The following is a 15,704-nucleotide window of genomic DNA, read 5'->3' as shown; positions in this document are numbered from 1 at the left end:
CCTTTCCCAATTGCTTGTTTTTGTCAGGTTTTTCCAAGATCAGATGGTTGTAGATGTGTGGTCTTATTTCTGAGATATCTATTCGGTTCCATTGGGCTATGTGTCTGTTTTTTTTACTGGTACCATGTTGTTTTGGTTACTGTAGCCTTGTAGTATTGTTTGAAGGTCTTCTTTGTACCTCTGGCAGAATTCAGTTTTGAATCTGTCTGGTCTTGGGCTTTTTTTTTTTTTTTTTCTGGTTGATAGGCTATTTATTACTGCCTTAACTTCAGAACCCATTACTAGTCTGTTCAGGGATTCAATTTCTTTTTGTTTCAGTCTTGGTTGGGCATATGTGTCCAGGAATTTATACATTTCTTCTAGATTTTCTAGTGTATGTGCACAGATGTGTTTACAGTACTCTCTGATGGTTGTTTATATTTCTGTGGGGTCAGTGGTGATATCCCCCTTATCATTTCTGATTGTGTCTATTTGAGTCTTCTCTCTTTTCTTCTTTATTAGTCTAGCTGTTAGTCTATCTATTTTATTAATTAAAAGCAAACAGCTGCTGGATTTGTTGATTATTTAAAGGGTTTTTCATGTCTCTGTCTCCTTCAGTTCTACTCTGATCTTAGTTATTTCTTGTCATCTGCTAGCTTTGGGGTTTATTTGCTGTTGATTCTCTAATTCTTTTAGTTGTAATGTTAGGTTGTTGATTTGAGATCTTTCTAGTTTTCTGATGTGGGCATTTAGTGTTATACATTTCCCTCTTACCACTACTTTAGTTGAATGCCAGAGACGCTGGTAAATTGTCTTTTTGTTCTCATTAATTTCAAAGAAGTTATTGATTTCTGCCTTAATTTCATTATTTACCCAGGAGTCATTCAGGAGCAGATTGTTCAATTTCCATGTAGTTGTGTGGTTTTGAGTGAGTTTCTTAATCTTGAGTTCTAATTTTATTGCACTGTGGTCTGAGAGACTGCTTGTTATAATTTCAATTCTTCCAACTATGTGATCAATTTTAGAGTAAGTGCCATGTGGTGATGTGAAGAATGTATATTCTGTTGTTTTGGCTGGAGATTTCTGTAGATATATATGAGGTCTGCTTAATCCAGAGCTGAGTTCAGGTCCTGAATATCTTCGTTAATTTTTCTGTCTCGATGATCTGTCTAACATTGTTAGTGAGATAATAAAGTATTTTCACTATTATTGTATGTGAATATAAATCTCTTTGTAGGTCTCTAAGAATTTGCTTTATGAATCTGCTTCTGTATTGGGTGCATATATATTTAGGATAGTTAGCTCTTCTTGTTGAACTGAACCTTTTACCTTTATGTAATGCCCTTCTTTGTCTGTTTTTATCTTTATTTGTTTAAAATCCGTTGTGTCAGAAACTAGGATTGCGACCCCTGCTTCTTTCTGTTTTCCACTTGCTTGGTAAATTTTCCTTCATCCCTTTGTTTTGAGCCTGTGTCTGTCTTTGCATATGAGACGGGTCCATTGAAGACTGCAAACTGATGGCTCTTGACTCTTTATTCAGCTGGCCATTCTGTGACTTTTAACTGGGGCATTTAGCCAATGTATATTTAAGGATAGTATTATTATATATGAATTTGATCCTGTCATCATGATGCTAGCTGGTTATTCTGCAGACTTGTTTATGTGTTGCTTCCTAGTGTCATTGGACTGTGTACTTTCATGTGTTTGTAGTGGAATATTATAGAAGGCTTCATAAATCTTTGTGTCATCCTTGTATAGGGGCCAGGCTAATCTTCTCTGTATTGTTCCAATTTTAGTATATGTGCTGCTGAAGTGAGCACGGAGTTTCTTATAAACCACATTGTTGAGTTATGTTTTTAAAATCCATTCTGCCAACCCTTGTCTTTTAATTGTTATGTTTAAACCATTTACATACTAATTATGGATACGTTAGGGTTTAAGGCTTTCATTTTATAATTTGTTTTCTGTTTGATGTGTCTTATTTCTCTGTTCCTTTTTTCTTATCCTTTTGTGAGTAACTTCAATAGTTTTTATAATTTTATTTTGATTTACTTATGGCTTTTTAAAATTCATCAATTTGTGCAGTCATCTTAGAGGCTATTGTGAGTATTATCATTATATACATAACTAATCACAGCCTAGTGGTGCTGACATTTTACCACTTCAAATGAAATGTAGTGGTAACATTTCATTTGAATGTACTTCAGTTTGGGTCTCTTTAACCTACCTACTTTTAAAGTACACTTATCTTAAATATTTCTTCAACATACATTCAGCACAACATCAGTTGGTGTCATATTTTTTTCCTTCAACCATAAAATATATTTCTTTAAGAAACTCATTAAGTGAAAGATAGTCTTTTGTTTACTTTTATTTTTATCCATTCCGTAGTTTTCTTTTCTTTCTGCATATTCTACCCTCCTGTAATCATTTGCTTTTTGTTTGAATGCTGTTGTTTAGTCATTATTTAAGGGAAGGTTTGTTAGAAATAAATTCTTTTTGTTTCTCTTCATCTGAGATTATACTTATTTCTTCTATATGTCTCAAAGAGTTTCACAGGTTATGGGATTCAGGGTTGATAGTTCCTTTTTTTTCAGAACTTGAAAAATGCTGTACCACTTTCATTTGGACTTCGTGGTTTCAGATGAGAACCACTGTTACTGAATTGGTGTTCTGCTCCAGGTAATGCGTTGTTTTTCTCTGTATGCTTTTAAGATTTTTTTCTTTCATTTTTAGTAGTTTAGTTATAATGGGTCTTGGTATGGATTCTTGCAATTCATACTCCTTGGGATTTACTCATCTTCTTGAGTCTGTTGGTCTTTATCATTGGCCAAATTTGAGGAGTTTTCAATAATTACTTCTTTGAGTATTTTTCAGCCTCACACTTATTTTCCTCTCCTTCTGAAAATCCAATGATACCAATGTTAGATCTTTTGCTGCTGTCCCACAGATCCCAGAGGCTTTGTTCATTTTCTTCAATCCATTTATACTATGTCTTCAGACTGAGTGAATTCTGTTGACTTATTCTCAAGTTTACTAACTTCATTCTCCATCTTTTCTACTCCACTGTTAGCACCATCCATCAGATTGGTTCATTATTATTGTTATTCTTATTTTGCTTATTGTATTATTCAGTCCTATAATCTTTCATTTGGTTCTTTTTTATAATTTCTAGTTATTTGCTGAGATTTTCTAGTTTTTTGTTTGTTTGTTTCAAGATAATTTGTACTTTATTTCTAAATCAGTTTTATGGCAGGTCTTTAAAATACACATCAGACACATCCAACATCTTATTAATCTCAGGATTGGCATTGGTTGTCTTTTCTCATTTAGATTATAGTTTTCCTGTTTTGGGGTATGATGAGCAATTTTTCTTTGTATTCTGAACATTTTAGTTACATTAGGAGACTTCTGATTCAATTTAATTCTTCTACTTTAACAGATAGGCAACCTGTTTAGGTTTAGAGTACAGATTCTTACTTACTTTTGTTGTTTCAGTGACAATTCGGTTTTCATATCCTTGCAATACTATTCTGCACTTCCCCTTGATTACTGTTTCCCGTGCCTTTTGTTGGGGTAGAACATGCTTCCCTGGGCTGCCTTGAATCAGTGGGCCACCCTTTGTGGAGGGGTGCTGGGCCTGAGTCTCCTTATGTTTCTGAGTAGATGCAGGTCTCTTCTGCCACTGTCTTTGTGGGTATATCAGTCTGCCAGGTAGTTCCTGGTTTTGAAGTGTGGATTGGGATGGCCAAGGGCTTTCTGCTATCACTGCTGCTGGCAGAATGGACTGCCAGGACTTGGCTGCGAAGTAGAAGGTTTGAATTTCCCATTAGCTGTCTGTTGTGCTCTCCCTTTCCCAGTACTTTGGAGAGAGAGAACAGACTTGTATTGGGATCATTTTGTCTATTCTTGTTGATGATTACAAATTGCAGGCCTTAGGTCCCCAGTCCAGCGTATATGTGAAATAAAAAGAAAATCCAGGAACATGCACCACTTGTCCTTCCTTAAATTCTGAAGTCTCTAGCCATTCTGTCTTCTTCCTTCCAGCTTTCAGAGTTCTTTTATTGTTATTTGATGAATAATTTTTAGATTACCTAGTTGTTTTTACAAGAGAAGAGCAGGGAAAAGTGAGTCTACACAATCTTGTTCTAGAACTAGAGGTATTAAACCTCTTTCATCCTGCAGATGGAACACATGTATTACATAATGCTCACATTTGATATACAGCACCATCATGGAAGTTCAACAATAGTTTTTACATAAATGGAGATGCGTTTAGGATTGAGCTAAACTTAGCTGTGAACTAACTATAATTCTACCCCTCTCCCACCACTCCATAACCTACAGAGAATGGCACTAAACTATAATTGATGTTACAGTGAAATTTATGCAGCACAAGCTTTTGTCTCACGAATTATTAAATCATGTTCCCACTGGGCATGGCAGCTCACTCTTGTATTCCCAGAACTTTAGAAGGCCAAGGCAAGAGAATTGCTTGAGGCCAGGAGTTTGAGGCTGCAGTGAGCTATGATTGTATTACTGCACTCCACCCTGGGCAACAGAGTGAAACCCTGTCCCTAAAAAAATAAAAATAAATCATGTTCTTAATAAATTTGCCTCATAATATTATTGTGAGGATATAATAAGCAAATAAATTTTGTCACAGAACCTAATATACAAGACTTAGTAAACTATTAGTTATGATTGCCATTTATTTATTCACTCAGCAAGTATTTATCGAGAACCTATTTTTGCCAAAAATTAAAGTCTCTGCTTCATGGAACTAATATTCTAATTGTGGTAAGGAACATAATAACTAGATAAAAAATAAACAAAGTAATATCAGATAATTTGAAACTCCATGCAGAGAACAGAGAGAGGAAAAAGCTACTTTAGATTTGGTTGTAATGGAAGTTCTCTCTGAGGAAAGGATTTTAAAGCTGAGATCTGAGTGGCAAAGGGAAACCAACCATAAAAAGGCCAAGGGAAATAAGCATTCCTGGCAAAAGGTACAGCTAGAACAAAGATTGCAGGCAGAAATACCTTTGCACAAAATAGGAAGGCCAAGGTGGCCATTGAGTCATGACTAAAAGCAACAGCAGGGCCACTTGCCATCAGAGACGTAAATAAGGACCATATCATGTAGGGCCAGGTAGGAAGTTTGGTTTATTCTAGAAGCCATTAGTGGCAAAATTTAATTCTAAGGGATTTACTCTAATACACTTAAGCATACTTTCCTGCAGATGAACTCAATGTACCGCTTTAGAGTCTGACCTGAATTAAAGACTCATCAGTTTTCAGGCTCACCGAAACTCCACATTGGCTTTCATCTTTACGAAATGTGGGTCTAGATTGCTCATTATACAAACTAGGATACAGAACAATTCAAATAATTTGGGAGGACAGTCACTGATTATGGTTTTCTTTATTTCACATTTTGAAAAAAATGACTAACAAGATAGCATGTTTTGAGGTTTTCTCAGCACACTGGTGAATTTTGATTCCACAGGGAGCATCCCTGGACCAAGCGTAGATTACCAGACTTCCAAGACGCATTAACGGCGAAGACTATTCCTGGACTCTTCTGTTTTAACTTATATTTTGAAAAACTGGTGTGGCATTGATTAACTAGAAGGCTCCTTCCTTTATGGCAAACTGTATCTTTCTTTGTGCCAATGATCTTGTAACCATAAACCAGGATTTTCCTGGAGTCCACATACAGTCAAAAGAGTTCAATTTACATCTAGCCTTCTCCTTTACATAGGATTTTATTCTATTGCCTTTGAATTAAAAATTTCCTGACTGATGCAGTTCCTCTCAACCAGAAAAAGTCATATCATGTAGGAATAGTATTTTAAATTATAATAATTTAATCACTGAGCATCTTCTGGTTTTTTTTCAGATATGAATGCAGCACAAGCAGAACACATTCTTAACAGCTGTAAGTTCAAGAATATCACTGAGATGTTTATAAACCAAAGAACAAAACTCAAAACGTTTAGCATTTCTCTTTTTCCACGTTTACTCTTTCTCAAAAGTATATAATATCTCCAGATGGATATGTGATTTGATTCTCCTCAAGGGAAAAATTATTAGTCATAATGGAGAATATCTATATGTATTCCTTGAAAATGTTTGCTCTTCCTCACAGAAAGTTTCGCTAATGTCTTCTTTAACAGTTTTCTTTTATTTCATTGTATTTATTTTTATTTGACCTCCTTTGTTAAAGTAGTAAATTTTGCTTGGTGGTTAAATGACACCCAAAAACTTTAATATAGAAACTTTGATGTTTATGCTATAGTAGTATTTTGGTTGCAATATTAGACGTGCATTTTAAAAAAACTACGTATGTTATTTTATGCAATAAATAGTGTACACTTGGCACTCAAAAAATGTTATTAGGGTACACTGCTGCACGTAACAGCATGACCCGGAAGAATGTGAAAAGCCACATTTTAAAATGACGTTGTTTTAAATTCACCAGAGAGAGTGTTAAATAATTTTTAAAATGTTAATACTTAAAGTGTGAATAATCACATTTTATCAATGTGTATTACTATTCATTTATTTAACGTTAACTTCAAAAGTTTTTTTAAGGTAAGACACATTTGTAGATATTTCTACTCTTAACTATGTGCCAAACATACCTACACATGTTTATAACCGGAAATTAGCTATCTTATTCCCTTCTTACAGGTTGTGGTTTAGGGAAGGAGTTTCCATCCGTGGAAAGAATTGCTGATGGTCAGATTGCAAGAAAAGGTGATTGGCCCTGGCAAGCGAGCCTGCAGGTGGAGGGGATCCATTTGTGTGGCGCATCTTTGATCAGTGAAGAGTGGCTTCTGACCGCGGCTCACTGTTTTGACTTATGAGTTCCCAGTCTATACCCATGGGATCACTAGCTTTGCCTCTTTTTCATCTCTTCACATCCGATAGTTCTCTCTTTTACATTTCCTTTATAAACATCTCAGGCTGCAGCCTGGTCAACATAGTGACACCCGTCTCTACTAAAAATACAAAAATTAACTGGACATGGTGGCATTTGCCCATAGTCCCACCTACTCATGAGGCTGAGGCAGGAGAATCGCTTGAATCCAGGAGGCAGGAGTTGCCGTGAGCTGAGATCACACCATCGCATTTCAGCCTGAGTGACAGAGTGAGACTCCGTCTCAAAAAACAAACAAACACCCAAAAAAGAAAACATCTTAGACCTCCCAGTGCCACTTATGATTGTCCAGCAGGCTTAGGAATAAATGACAGTTAACTGAAGAATAGTAGAAAAAATTAGAGAGAATATCTTCAGTTCCAACTGAAAATATACTCTCCAACAATCTCAATTTTAACTAGGAACAAGCCAGCACTGTCAAAGATTATGCACACTCACCTGTTCTCCTGAGAGATATTTTAGATAAAACAAACAAACAAACAAAAACTCTGTTAATAGTTTCCTGAACTATACGTTATAGCTGATGATCCCACATGAATATCTTTGGTGCTGTGCTTTTATTCGTTGTATGTTTTTTGACAATTTAACATATAGAACACTTGGAAATAATACAGAGATACAGTAACCCTAGTAAAATTTATATAAAATGGGAGAATATTCTGGGTAAGATGTTAAATAAAAAGAAAGCATGAGGAAACAATATAAATATATAAAATATCACTCCAATTTTACCTCTCTTTCTCTTTATAACTATACATACATTTATATGATCGTGCCTTGATATGAGTGTATACGTGAATCTGTGTGTATATGTCTACTTAATAATTATGTTTTCTTAAATTGATTTGTGTTATTTATATAATCAATAATGGCAATAATATAGAATAATGTAGAATAATATACAAATACAAGCTTCCTTCAAGGAGAGTAATTTAAGCTGCCTTGGAATGGGGGTTTGTTATCAAGTAGATGAAAGCAAAGCAGTCGTAGGAGAGAAGCCTCAGATAAGAAGGTGGGATGGCCCCAATCAATTATTGCCTTAAAAAATTTGCCCCTCTCCCGCACTTATGTCCTCTGCCATCCAGAGTCCTGGGCAAATTTAAATTAGAAATGAACCAACTGTACTCCTTTTACTCTGTGATTGGTGAGAAAAATTCCAAACTGTAGATGGCTAGTTTTGGAATAACCCTGAGTCCCTCACTAATGAGAAGAAAGGTGGAGTCAATTATTATTCATGAGAACTATGCCGCCCATAAACACGATGATGATATCGCTGTAGTGAAGTTCTTCACCCCCATCATATTTTCCAATGAGGTGCACAGAGTCTGTCTTTCAGAAGCTACTTTTGAAGCCTTGCCTAAGAGTAAAGTGTTTGTCACTGGATGGGGTGCACTTAAATTAGATGGTGAGTATCTCAGTAAAACAACAAAGCAAAAAATATAAACCTATCCTTCATTTGAACAGGGATATGAAATAAAATACAAAATCAAAATAAATAAGAGATGAAATCAGATGTCCCATGATAAATATGGCAAAAACAAACAAATAAGAAACAGATGTGGTGAATTTCAAAAATGTTAGCACCATTACTATTACACAGTACCTATGTTTATTGTCTTTATATGGACTGTTTGGAAACTGGTTAGAGTTTTATTTTCCAAATTTATTAAAGCATATTTTTACATCTTTTTTTCTTTCAAATGCTGTCTTTCATATGTGTAGTTTCTGCTATGACTGCTTGATTCATAAAGTATATAATTTGCAAGCACTAGTAATGATAAGCTTTTGCAATGCATCATGCAGCTAAACAGAAACAGCCTTAAGTGAATAAACTGAATGACTACTCTTTACCTGGCCCTAAATATTAAATGGGTCCCTCTGGTCCATGTATCTGTGGAGCTGTTCTTCCACCTGAAACTATAAATTTGACAATAAACTACAAACATAGATGTTTAGATCCTGATATGACTTTCCCATTTTTATGTCTACTGCTTGACTTTTACATATGAGGGTTTAATCTGCTCTCAAATTTCTAATTTTTGTTTCGGGCTCTTGTTATGAAGTCATGTGAGTCTAATCGGTTAATTTTTATAGAAGTCGGCTTCCCTCCAATATACGCTCTAAAATTCTGATGTTGAGTCTAGGTTGATACACTATCATTATAATCTCAGACTATGTAATCAAATTTTCCTAATCTCTGAGTGATCCGCATTGTTCTGTAGGAAATGGTGATGAGTATGAAGGGGAATTAAATCTTTTAAGACTTAAAGCCACTTCCTGATAAAAGTAGAAAAGGAAAACATCTACTACTTGAGTAACACCATTACGCTTACTTCTATAATCTAACTAAACTTAACACCTCCTACTCCCAGAGTTTGGGAGTGATCTGGTACTTCATCATGAATCATTCAAAGCCCAATAGTGTGCAGATTACTGTGCCATGAGCTATCTACTCTCATAAGTTGAATACATTTCACAATAACATTATGGATTTGTAAGGCATCAAACCAAATTAATGGATATTTGATTGTGTTTTTTTTATTTTCCTGCACTTTGAAACGGAGATAAGGACCTACTCAGGTTCTCTTTTCCTGCCTCCCAAGATTTAGCCAATCATATCTAATTAGAAATCTTATTAACACAAAGAAGGGAACAACAGACACTGGGGCCTAATTGAGGGTGAAGAATGGGAGGAGGGAGAGGAGCATTAAAAACAACAACAACAACAACAACAAAAACAACTATTGGGAACTAGCCTTAGTACTTGAGTGATGAAATAACCTATACAACAAACCCCCAAGACACTAGTTTACCCCTGAATCTAAAATAATTTTTTTAAAAGAAAAGAAATCTTGTTACCAGACAGCTTGCAAAACAGAAACATTCTACTCTCTGGGTAGTTTCTTCTTTAAATAATTGGTGATGTAAAGTAGTTTGTCATATTGTCGAGCACTTGAATTTATTTTTTAAGCTGAGATTAAGATTATAAGCATTTGAAAATTGAGACTGAGCATTTTAGACCAGTTAGCTAAAATAAAAGTTCGCACACAGAAATTACAAATAGAATACAATTGATTAAAACTTGAGAATACCTTAAACATTTTAATGACACTATACACAACAAAATAGATAGTATTGAATATTGCTAAGGCATTGACACAAATAAATAGATTGCATAAAGTCTATATAAAGAGCAGTTGGTGAGCAGACTGCCTCACTGGGAACATTTCAAGCAGAATGAGAGCTAGAAGAGAAAATGGCCATACAATGACCCTTTTAAAGATGATGACTGAGGTAGAGAAATTCACAAGACCCTACAAAATCTTTAATGACTGTAGAGAATCTGGACTTAGTTTCTCAGCAAGACTGGCAATCTTAGGTGAGTAAATTTACTCATTTTAAAACAATTAGTTTTCTTGACAGGAAATGGCCAAATCCCTAGAAACCTAGATCTCTCCTTATAAAAGCGCTAACTTTCTCTCCATCCAACATAAACCTTAAAGTGCAGCTTTAAGACCCTGAGGATCTTAAGTATATACCCTAATCTCTACAATTCACTCTAATAGCATCCTTTTATTACTAACTGAATATGATGCAAGGTACTGTCATAACTGATTATATTCATTGTTTTTTAACTTATAAACGTCTGAGCAAGGCATTATTTTCTCCTTTTCACAGGTGAGTTAAATGATGCTTAGTAACTTTCCCAAAGTCACATAGCTTGTAAATTGTGCAAATAGTGCTCAAACTTATATCTGCTCCTTCTAAGTTCAAGGCCCTTAAGCACATAATTATGCTAATTCATTGTTCAAATCAATACTACTGCCCTCCCTCATCCTCTCAATTGTCTTTGACCCTGTTGTAAACAAATCATCCATCTTTATATGAAAGATTAGTACAGTCTTTAAAATAGAAGTTGCTCCTATTTTAAAGAAATGAGAAGAATATAATAGTTAAAACAATATTACATGCAATCAATAAGTGTGTGGTTAATTAATAAAATATAAGCTGTGTCTTTTCTTGGTATGTGTTACTTACTCTGGTATTTGTTTTGGATAGCAAGTTAAGCTATTATCAGAGTAAGCATGGTTTTCCTATGAAGCAATAGCATTCCATCCATATTAAAGTTAAATCTGGTAGTACAGTAGTGTTCTGTGCTGCTTTTCCTCAAGATTCACAGTTCCCAAAATAGCTGTGTCCTTTGTAAAGTAATGAAGAAGATTTCCGAGTAAGGTTAAGGTAAGCTGTAGCATATTCTCCCAGGTGGTACGAAATACTCTGGTTTTAAAAAGATCACCTCAATTAAAAAGCTTCTAACATTATTCCTTAACTGTGTGATCATGACAAGACTCCTAACCAGGTAAGCTTTGGTCTCCTCAACTGAAAAAGAGAATATTTATATCTTTGTTTGGTGGCTGCTGCAAGGATTAAATAAGGTAGCAGGAGTAAACAAGCCAAATATGGCGCCTAGTGAATAGAAGCCACCCTATAAATGTAACTTGATTCTGAGCACTGTCATTCTCCAGAATCTTACAACTTCAAGATTAAGGTTTTATCACTGGTTCGTTCTTTGTAAGACACAATTAACTATCATGGCAGCAATGCAGAAGTTCTTCATCTATTTATTTTTTCTTTCTTTCAGGTCCCTTTCCCAACATGCTGCGAGAAGTTGAGGTAGAGATCATAAGTAATGACACATGTAATCAAGTTCATGTGTATGGTGGTGCTGTATCATCAGGAATGATATGTGCTGGATTCTTGTCAGGAAAACTAGATGCCTGTAAGGTAAGAATAGATCCAAATCCACAAAAATGACTGTTTAGTAGGAATGGCCTTACTGACCATAGAACAATATCATTTCACATGACTGCATGAAATTAACCTGTGGAGGAGAGTGTAAAATGAGGGAATGGAATAATCATAAGACGTAATTCCCATTTAACACCCTATTGAGGAGAACTATCCCTAAAACGTGGTCACCAGCTGCAAATAGCACTCTCATTAGAGAAACATACTGAAAGCAGATAGTAGAAACCAAGTCAGGAAGCCATACAATAATTGCTTCAAGCCACAATCATAACCAGTAGTTAGGTATCTAATCCCCACTAATTGCAAGGCACTGCAAGATGGGACCTGCATCTACATCTATGGCCAGTAAAGTAGCATCCCACAGGTCCCACAGGTACCTAAGCCATTGACTTTAAACAACATACTTCCATACTTCTAATAGACATAATTATGCTATTAGAAACAAAACAAAAAAGTACATATTTATCTACATTTGTTCAGGGTAAAGTGTTACCTCACAGATCACATTTAGAAACCAATTCAATAAATAATATAATCATTAAACATTTTAGGAGAATATAAGTTTTAAATTCTGGCTATGTAAAAGAATAAAAATAAGCAAATAAAATAATAAAAGTTTGAATTTGTAGCATTTGAAACTGGAACAGTTTAGTGATTTTTTGAAGAATTAAGAATGGCTTTGAGAATTTGATATATATGTGCACTTTTCTTATATGCAAAGGTGCCGCTGTTGATCTGCCATTGGCTGTCTGTCATGTGATGGTAATAAACATATTCACTTATTCATTCCATTTTTTGTCAACCGCGAGATACTGTAGCAGTTACTGAAGGAAGCATAAGTATTTGTTAAAATCACAATGAATCCACAATGAATTTACAATCTAATAATATAGCACACAAATAATTCAAACAAATAAATGAAAGGCGAGGGCTTGGCTACATATTCTAGAATACAGGGTCTCCATCCACTCACTTTCCATCATGAGGGGAAGGAGAAGCAATGTGGGTGGTCCGAGATATAACTAGATCACATGGCTTAAAAGAGAAACCCAAATAAATCTATGTAAAAGCAGATCTCTCTTTCCACTGGTTCATATACCCTTGCTTCCTTTCACTGCTAGCATAGTGAAATACCAAGGACCTAAGTTAGGATGTGGGCCTAAGGGAAAGGAGCTAAGGAAGAGTTCTTTTGGTAGACCAAGGTTTTCACACTCTGTCCACTGACTCTGAAGGAGGTCAAGAAGTATGTGAAGAAAATGGAAGGGAAGGGAGTTAAAAGCACAAGACTCTAGAAGCCCATGTCTTCTTCAAACAGGATTTTTCCTCTTGTTTAAAAACTCTATAATGGGCTTCCACATAGTGTTCTTTTGAATGAATAGGTACATTGTTAAAAGATCAATTTAAAATCATTTGTCTATACCAAGGTTTAAAGATAAGAGGGAAGTCCTCATAACTTTAGACCAGTCCACTAGAGCTAGGGATTCCACGTTAGTTTGGGAGCAGAATATTTTCAGCAAGAAATAGCACACATTTGCATGGAGTGCCCCTTGCATATGTTGCTCCTCTCAAACCTACTAAGACATAGTGATATGATATCCAGGACATTTTCCTGTCAATTAATGTGAGTGGAATAAGATGAGATTCAAATTCACAGCCAGAGACTCCTTCTAGTTAACAGAAACAATGATGGAAGAGACACTAGGCATGAACCTGGGAGAGGCTTATGGACAAGGTGACTTGTTTATTGAGTCTTGAGGTTATCATTTATGTAAGACATAGAAGAACACAGTCCTGTGTCTTAGTTAAGCCTTCCTAGTCTCATGCCTAGTGTCATAGAATTTCGTTTTGCTCTGTCTAAACTAAAACTAAAATTTTTAGACAGCAAAACTAAAAATTGTACAAGGGTAAAACTGAAATCTTAGCTTTATTCACATTACCTTGTACCTGAAGGCATTAACAGGGAGTAAGTAATAAGCTCAATTATCATATTAATACTAATGGTAAGTAAAATACAATGATTTTACATATTTTGATCCAAGGTGTTAATTTATTAGACATTTAGATGCCAATTAACCCATTTCTGACATCCCTTTATTTATCAAATTGATCATATTGTTCTTTTCTAGCGTGATTCTGGAGGTCCTCTGGTTATTGCACGTGATAGAAACGCCTGGTACCTCGTTGGAATAGTAAGCTGGGGGATAGACTGTGGAAAAGAAAACAAGTCGGGACTCTATACCAAAGTGACTCATTATCGAGACTGGATTAAATCTAAAACTAACATCTAATGCAACAATCATCTCAAATCCAAACTATAAATGTCATGTGTGGTCTCTAGAAAATTGTGTTTAGTGTGTGTCGCCATGTGTATTATCTTCGAGTTCAAAATCCAAAAAAGTGTGATCTAATGACTTTCCCCTTAAACACGGAGAAGGCAGGCTTTCCTTCACATCATCTGAAGTGTTTTTCTCCTATGGGCACAGAAGATATTTCAGCTACACAAAGATCTACCATTGCTGCTAAGTGTCTCTGATTTGTTCATTTTTCTTCTTCTAAGACATACAATATTCCTTTCAGAGTGAGCCGGCAGTTGAGTCAGATAAGAACCAATTGGCTAAGCATGCTCTACTTTTTCACTGAAACGGCATGCCTCCCGTACCTGATGGCTCCACAGCTTTAGTCTCTCTTGTCAAATATTCCTCATTAAGAATGTGTGGGTTCACTGAACTAGATAAGTCAAGGTTATTAATTTTCACCATTGTTAACACAAATGATGGAAGGGACACTAGGCATGAAACTAGGGCTTAAGAGATGGCACTACTGTGAATCCATTCCCCTTTGCCCTCAGAAGTGCATTTAACTTCCTTAGAAACTTGAAAAAGATTGACATCTATATTTACACTCAATGATGTAAATTTTAGTCTCTTTAAACAATTACACTGATGTTTATTTTGGAGCAATCAATAAATCCCTGGATCAGACAGCAAGAGAACTGTCAAGATTGCTTTGTACAGGATTCTGCTCTGAACTATGTAAAAATGCTTTTATATACTCATAAATTAAAGGCAACCTTTCTTGGCATTTTTAAGTTGAAAGGAAAAGAGGCAATGATTCGGTGAGAAAGAGCTAGTTTCAGTTTCATCTTTAAAATGAGAGAAGGTTCAATCTTTGCATAAACTTACTTTTCACTTTTTAAAATTATCTCAATGTATTTTCTTTAAACAATTTTCAACAAACTTCAGAACAATTAAGGGTTCTGCAGAATGGGAAATCAATATAAATTAGATATTCAGAAACACCTTAGAGGAGAAGTCATTATAAAATTAGACATTCACAAACAATTTGATACAAGATTTTGGTAAAGACTTTATTGTGTAATATTTACATTTATTACTAAAAGTGGCCAGCATTTTTTTGTATATTAATATTTATAGATAATCAAGAAAATATCTTTGGAATTACTTATTATGTTGAAGTTGTCATTTTTATATGTATTTAATTGCATATTTTATAGTACTGTACATGACTGTGGACTAGTATTTAACAAAATCCATGCTTATTCTGTGTGTCTAAACCTTTATTCCCACCTCCCTTTTAAAATTAATTTAGTTAATGAGATAATTGCTGTGCTAACATCTTTTGGGGAGTTTTATATTGAGTCTCTCTTGCCCCACATAGTAGGATATTGTATATGTTAAAATATATATGTAGCAACAAACTCAAATTCATTCTGTTTGAGTCATCGCTACAATGCAGGATTTCTCAATCTCAGTGCTATTGACATTTTGTCACAGCTAAATCTTTATTGAGGGAGGGGGAGAGACTGTCCTATGCATTGTGATATTATCAACATTCCTAAACTTTACATACTAGGTTCTAGTAGTACTCCCCTGCAAAGTTCCAACAACCAAAAGTTACTGCAGACATTGCCAAATGTCCCTTGGGGAGCAAAATGACCCCCAGTTAAGAA

At 35.1% G+C, this 15,704-nt stretch overlaps 1 long non-coding RNA gene and 1 other non-coding gene across 2 annotated transcripts; one reads left to right on the top strand and one right to left on the bottom strand.

Annotated features, from left to right (window-relative positions):
* Positions 1-1,692: 1,692 nt before the first annotated feature.
* Positions 1,693-1,799, bottom strand: LOC116274246. The gene has a single exon (XR_004182883.1). It is a non-coding gene; the product is annotated as a U6 spliceosomal RNA (small nuclear RNA).
* Positions 1,800-7,665: 5,866 nt separating this feature from the next.
* Positions 7,666-15,133, top strand: LOC110743285. Its single transcript, XR_002522092.2, has 3 exons — positions 7,666-11,164; positions 11,568-11,710; positions 13,861-15,133. It is a non-coding gene; the product is annotated as an uncharacterized LOC110743285 (long non-coding RNA).
* The last annotated feature ends 571 nt before the right edge of the window (positions 15,134-15,704 follow it).

Source organism: Papio anubis, chromosome 3, assembly GCF_008728515.1.
Source record: "Papio anubis isolate 15944 chromosome 3, Panubis1.0, whole genome shotgun sequence".
Taxonomy (NCBI): Eukaryota; Metazoa; Chordata; class Mammalia; order Primates; family Cercopithecidae; genus Papio; species Papio anubis.
Note: the sequence above shows the minus strand (reverse complement) of the source record. Positions and strands in the feature narration are given on the sequence as shown.